The sequence below is a fragment of the Mesocricetus auratus genome, unplaced genomic scaffold (assembly GCF_017639785.1).
Source record: "Mesocricetus auratus isolate SY011 unplaced genomic scaffold, BCM_Maur_2.0 Super-Scaffold_100026, whole genome shotgun sequence".
Lineage (NCBI taxonomy): Eukaryota > Metazoa > Chordata > Mammalia > Rodentia > Cricetidae > Mesocricetus > Mesocricetus auratus.
This window is the reverse complement of record NW_024429207.1, coordinates 18149140-18156389: the sequence shown is the minus strand read 5'-3', so window position 1 is coordinate 18156389 and position 7250 is coordinate 18149140. Positions and strand designations below refer to the sequence as shown.

The window sequence follows — 7250 nt, the reverse complement described above, 5'->3', positions numbered from 1 at the left end:
ATCATTATGATAGGCTCCAGAGCCTACTGTACATCTGAGACAGGTCCCCATACATAATCCACTGGAAGGGTACAAAAGGAGACCACAAACTCCTTATCTAAGAACTAGAAGATTCTCGAATATAAAACATTATCTTTTTCCTTACCTCATTTTCTACCTATAGCGATGACTTTTAATCTGCTATTTAATGCTGTGTCCCCTCAGGCATGAGATGCTTGTGCAGGCCAGCTTTATGTCACTTGGTAGGTTGTCTATGACCTGCCAGCTTCTGGGACATCCTCCATCAGCCACCAGACCAATGTGGTGTGCCTGGTCAGGGTTGTATCAGTCTTTGCTGCTGTTGCTATTGTAACAAGATACCTGAGGCTGGGCACTTTGTGCATGACAACTTTGTAGATGACAACATAGCAGAAGTGTGTGAGTGAGAGAGATGAAGCCAAAGACGGGAGAACTAACTCACTTTCAAAACCAGCACTCAAGTTTTGTGAGCATGATGCCTACCCTGACCTAATCACTACATGGAAGGCCATGCCTCTTAAAGCCACACGGGTATGTGTGACATTGCCACGACATCGTCTAAAAAGTTCATGGTGAAGAAACACACCATCGGTGGAGGGCCGGAGAGTGAACGGTAGTGAGCTGTCTGCCTGCTGTCGCTTCGGAGTCTTCGCACGGAACTGCAGTAGGAGAGGCAGCCTCTTCTCTCTCTCCTTCCTCTTGGTTACAAATCGCTTGAAATAATGTAAGTTAGTGGGACTTTGCTTGAGTGAGATATTTTTGGTCTTCAGCTATGTTTTCAGCTTTGTGAGAAACCCTATCATTGAAGGAAATGGCTAGCAATGTTACCAACAAGACAGATCCTCGATCCATGAGTCCCCGTGTATTCACTGGGAATCTCAATACTCTGTGGTCAAGAAGTCTGGTGCAGAGGCAGTCTTCTCAAAGTAAGGCAAAATTGTGGGTTACTCTGTGCATAAGGGTTTTGCCTTCGTCCAGTATGTTAACAAAAGAAATGCCCGGGCTGCTGTAGCTGGAGAAGATGGCAGAATGATTGCTGGCCAGGTTTTAGATATTAATCTGGCTGCAGAGCCAAAAGTGAACCAAGGAAAGGCAGATGTGGAATGATCTGCAACAGAGATGTACGGTTCCTCGTTTGATTTGGACTATGACTTTCAACGGGATTATTATGACAGCATATACAGTTACCCAGCACGTGTTCCTCCTCCTCCTCCTCCTCCTCCTCCTCCTCCTCCTCCTCCTCCTCCTCCTCCTCCTCCTCCTATTTTTCGAGCTGTGGTGCCTTCTAAAGACCAGTGTGTTTCTGGAAACCCCTCTCAAAGGGGCAAAAGTGGATTTAATTCAAAGAGTGGACAACGGGGATCTCCATCCAGGTGTGGAGAGTTGAAAGGAGATGACCTTCAGGCCATTAAGAAGGAGCTGACTCAGAGAAAACAAAAAGTGGATTCTCTGCTGGAAAGCCTGGAAAAATTTGAAAAGGAACAAAGCAAACAAGAGACTTGTCCTTCTTCTCCCCAGTAGAGATGAAGGACGAGGAAGAGCAGAGCAGTGCTCTGTGAACAAACATGAGACCAACGTGAAGATGGAGTCTGAGGCAGGCGCAGATGACTCTGCGGAGGAGGGTGACCTGCTGGATGACGATGACAATGAAGATGGGGGGATGACCAGCTGGGATTGATCAAGGGTGATGAAAAAGAGGCTGAGGAAAGAAAAGATGACAGAGACAGGCCCAATGGAGAGGATGACTCTTAAGCACATAGCGGAGTTTAGACACGTATCCCGCTGTTCATTTACCTAGGCACTTGCGAGAGATCAGAGTAACACCAGATCCTCTCCCTAGTATCTTCAGCACATTCCTACTGTTGGCACTCTCCTCATCCTTCCTGTGTTCACTGATTCCTAATTTCCCTGCACCTACTTCCGTTTTTACTTCCTTTGATGCTCCTGAGTAGTTTTGTTAAGTCTTACCCTCTAAGTTTTGCCCTTAATTTTGATACCTCTTTGACTTAACAATAAAAATATGTATGGTTTTTATCAGCTGTCTCCAAAATAATCTCTCGGCATGCAGGGAGTACAATTCTTCGTATGATTTCTGTAGTTGCTTCCCTAACTGCAGAAGTATCTCATTTTCTTGTAACCCTGAGACAGCTTTGCATTAGAGGTGTGTTTTCCCTTACAGTGGGGCTGTTCAACACGAATGTAACCATGTATTTTTGTGAATGAGAGTTGGCATGCCAAATGAATCTTAAAGGAAAATAGTGTAATAGTCTTCATATTTGTTTTCTAAAGTTAATACCATGAGCTATTTTTGTGAACAGTCTGATGTTTGGAATCTTTTTATCAAAATAAACAATTCCTTATTAAACCAGGGGAAAAAAAAGAAACACACAATCAGGTTTAAAACACAATCACCCCAAGCCCCCTTGAAGTTTATATAATTTTGTGATTTTTGTGTTTAGCTCTGTTCACAGATCTCCTGGGCATATTCTGTAAAGTTTCAGTATCTTAACATCTCTACACTTTGGATTAAGTGTCCAGCAAATGTGTCCTAGGGGAAAATGCAAATAATAATATACATGGCAGCCAGCTTCCATGGTTCATGGAGGATAGTCACTCCAAAGGAATTGCAGCTTCCATGCTGGTGTTTGGGAACTGGATCAGGGTAGATGCTGAGATGTTTATCCAACAGCTCTGGGGCTGCCAGCCCAGTACGGAATGGCTGCTATCATGTCCGGCCCTTAAGTCTTCACTGTCTTTGTGTCTATACAGACTCCTCTTCACTCCACCCTGCCTCTAACTAGCCTCAGTAATCCCATTACCCCTGCAGGCAGAGGGCAACATGGACTGTAGGGTGGGCAGAGGAGGATGAGTACAGCAGGGATGCGAGGCTGAGAGGCAGCCAAGAAGCTGATTGATGGTGGGGGTGGAAGGGATGATAGAGGGGAGGCCCTGTGAGAGCAGAGGCTGCAAGGGCTCCAGGGAAGGCTCCTCCATCCCGCTGGATTTTTACACTGCAGCCTCAGGATCTGTGTAGCACAGGTAGAACAAAAATGTAGGGCTGGAACTCCATGTAGGCCACAGTAGTTGACCACATTATTATATTACATTATAAAATGGCTTACTTGATTGTGTGTGTGTGTGTGTGTGTGTGTGTGTGTGTGTGTGTGTGTGTGTGTGTGTGAACTTGATGTCTATAACCATCCGGGAGCCTTTACCCAGTGACTTATGGAAGCAGAGGCAAACACCCACAGTTAAACACTGAACTGAACCCATGGAACCCAGTGACAGAGAGAGAGGAGCGACGAGCAAATTGGCAAAGAATGGGCTGGCAAAACCAGCAGAGACAGCTGATCTGAACAAGGGAGAGCTCTTGGACCCCAGACTGACAGCTGGGAGGCCAGCATGGGACTGATCCAGACCCCCTGAGTTTGAGAGTCAGTGAGGAGGCCTGGGCAACCTATGGAGCCCTGGTCAGTGGATCAGTGTTTATCCCTGGCATACAAACAGACTTCGTGTGTCCATAACACAAAGAGGGATGCTTTCTCAGCCTGGACTCTTAGGGGAGTGCCTGGACCCTGCCCTGAGTGAAATGACAGACTCTAGATATCCCCTATTGTGGAAGGAAGTGGTGATAGGGTGGGAGCCTGGGGGGATTGTGGGGAGCTGCGGGAGGGGGGGAGGGAGAGGGAACTGGGATTGACATGTGAAGCAAGCTATTTAAAATTAAAATAATGAAACAAAAAATTAAAAACGACAACAACAACAAAAACATTTCTCAGTCCCTTGGAGAGAGGAGGCATCGAGTCTCAGCCTGAGCACCCTTCCTGGGCTCTCAAGGGCAGGGATGTGGGGAACCCAAGAGCAGCCGGGACAGGGCTCAGCTGCCTTGACCGGTGCCTGCAGTGAGATTCCCTGTACTGCCACATAATTGGCGTGGGGATTCTCCTGGTGACAGGGACACAGAGCCCTCCCAGGACCCCCACCCCAGCAGCTTTCTCTGTGACCTACGCTGTGTCTCTTGCCCCTGCTGCTGGCTATCTTGTTCTGCAACTCTTTGCCAAGTTCATTATTGGAGCGACCCAAAGAAGCCAGCAGTTAATTATATACTGAAGACGTGCCTTCACACAAGCTTCTCCTTGGCTCTTTTTCACCCTTTGAAAAGACGCAATCATCCATTACTGTCATCACCAGCTTGGTGACTTTTGTGCCTGTAATTGGCACTCTCTTTTAGACAATGAGGTAGAGCAGAAAATCTGCTTATTGAGGAGCCAGCAGTCTATCCCCCCGGCTCTGGCTCTCATAATATTTCAGTATGTGATCCGACTGGGTCCTTTGTGCATCTCCATTGCCCAATCAAATGGCAGGGTTGGGGTGGCTTTGGGACAGGCATTCCTGCCGCACATTCTGCAATTCTCTCCTGGAAGTGCCCTGCAGCAGGCTGGTTCTCATGAAGAGACTGAGAAGTAAACTTGTATTCTTCCCCAGGCTCCCCCGAAAGCTCCCAGAACTGGGGAGAACAGTGCTGACAGGGAAGCCTATTCTTGTGGAACCCCAAACTCCTGCTATTGCCAAGGGGACCAAGAATAGGAGTCCTCAGTGGGGGAGAGTAGAGAGTTACCAGGAGCAGGGGGTAGAGAGACTGTTAAAGGAACAAGGGGGCCAACCAATGCAAGAGTTTTCATGTCATCTTCACATCATCGGGGACAGGAGAGCAAGCAGCTGATGCTCTGGGTTAGCGGAGGTGTAGGACTCCTTGAAAAATATATGGGTTGGAAGGCATTTGACTGCGCCACGCACACGAGGCACACTTGTTAATTCTGAGTCATCAGAGTACCATAGCAGGTTCTGGGGTTGGTTTAGCGGTTAGGTGCTGTCAGTTATTTCTGTAATTCCTGGCGCTTTACTTGTAGTCACAGGGTGGCTGCCATAGCTACTGTGATGTCTGCACGTGCGTCAGGAGTAGTTGAGTCTGTTCCTTTATAAAGGACTGTGTGCATACACACACACATGCACACATACATCCATGCACATACACATAACACACATACACACACGCAGATACACATGCAAACACACATGCACTGGTAGAACTTTCAAAGAAGCCTTTCAGCCTAGGTCTTCTAAGGGAAGATAGAGCTGGGGTCTGTTTCTGTCTTAGAATTCCAGCTTGGCTTCACAGCCATCCTTACTGCAAAGAGGCTGTTGAGCCCACATGACGTCACTTCCAGCTGTCTTACACTGATTGATCTTGCTAGTTTGTTTTCCGTGGAGAGCTGTGAGCAGCTTAAGTTTCTCACCCCCCCTTTTTTCTTAAAACTGTTTAAATACCATATTACTACTACTACTACTACTACTACTGTTAATTTGTGTGTGAACTTGCATGTGTGTGTGTAAGAGAGTGTGTGGGTGTGAGCACGCCACATGCAGTTGCAGAGGTCAGAGGATGACATTGGGAGTCAGTTCTCTCTGAACTTAGACCTTTAGGCCTGAACAGCAAGCCCCTTTGTCCATTGAGCCCTCTTGCTGGCCTCAAGTTTCCCACCTCTGCATCCTAAGGGATTGCCTGGTGCTGATTTCACTCTGTTTGAAATTCATTCATGAGGGTGCGCGTGGATTGAGCTAGGAGGGTGTGTCTGTCGGCTCTCGGCCTCAAGTAACCAAATGCCTGATGTACTGGCTAGAATTCTGCTTTACTATTCTGGTCTCATGTGAGTACATTTCACACCAGCCATTAAAAAGATATCCTTAGGTTTGCACTTATAAAACTTTATTGTCTTAATCCATTTATTATCTTCCACTTGAAGCTTGGAGTCCTGAAGTACTAGGTGTGTATCCATGCCTACCTGTTGATACAAACCATAACAAATAAAATGGTGACCTTCTGGTGACAGATTCAATTACTTCCCCTGGGGCCACACACCCTCAATCAAAGGCTGTTTGCAGTGGGCTGTACTCTTTCCTGAATGACTATAACAGATTCTTAGCTTGGTTAAATAACTCACACTGTTAAAGGACCGCCCACTGCTGGAGACAAGTCTCCTTGTGTTCCCCCACCTTGACTTATCTCTCCCTCATCACTAGTTTTAGTGGTATAAAACTGGCCACTTTCACCTGCTATCACCAGGTTGCTATGGTTCTTAGTATGTGTCTTACCTGCGTAGTCTGAGAGATCAGCCTTTCTTGCTACGTGTTTATGGTGAGATCTTGTCTTGAATATTGCAGGAGCTTCACTACCATAGTGGACCACTTTACAGTCTTATAGTTTGCCCATTTCTTGGTGAATTCAGTATTTTCTCCAGTTTTGGGGCTCAATCTTCATTTGGGCTTCTTCTGTTGATCCAGTCCTGGCACACATGCTAAGTCTGGTGCCTTATGGCTCCTCACCACTACATGCAAAGTGCTTTCACACGTTCCAATCTGCATATTAATTTCACTGTGATACTGAACTGGTCCCTGCAGGATTGTGCCTCATTAAAGAACATTGTCACCCCATATGCTTTCTAAACTGATCGTCCAAATATGGTGGATACCCTGCCAGTGCCGATGGCTCAGAGCTGCAGACACTGTACTGTTGGAATTCTGAGAGTGAACAGAAAAAACGAAAGCAAAACAGGAGGCTGACCCTTATAGATGTGTATGTGTGATGTATATGTGTGTGCAGATACATGTGTGTATGCATGTGATGTATGTGTGTGTGTGGTATATGTGTGTGTGCAGATACTTGTGTGTGCATGTGATACATGTGTGTGTGGTATGTGTGCGTGGTATATATATGTGTGTGCAAATGCATATGTGTGATGTATGAGTGTGTATGTGATGTGTGTGTGGTGTATGTGTGTGTGCAGACACATGTATGTATGCATGTGATGTATGTGTGTGTGGTACATGTGTGTGTAGATACATGTGTGTGCATGTGATATATGTGTGTGTAGTATATGTGTGTAGATACATGTGTGTGTGCAGATGTGTGTGTGGTGTATATATGTGTGTGCAAATGCATGTGTGTGTGATGTATGAGTGTGTATGTGATGTATGTGTGTGTGCAGATACATGTGTGTGCATGTGATATATGTGCGTGTAGATACATGTGTGTGTGCATGTGATATATGTGCGTGTGGTGTATATGTGTGTGTGCAGATGTGTGTGTGGTGTATATATGTGTGTGCAAATGCATGTGTGTGTGATGTATGAGTGTGTATGTGATGTATGTGTGTGTGGTGTATGTGTGTGTG

At 46.2% G+C, this 7250-nt stretch overlaps 1 pseudogene; it reads left to right on the top strand.

Annotated features, from left to right (window-relative positions):
• Positions 1-829: 829 nt before the first annotated feature.
• Positions 830-1770, top strand: LOC101832862 (annotated as a pseudogene).
• The last annotated feature ends 5480 nt before the right edge of the window (positions 1771-7250 follow it).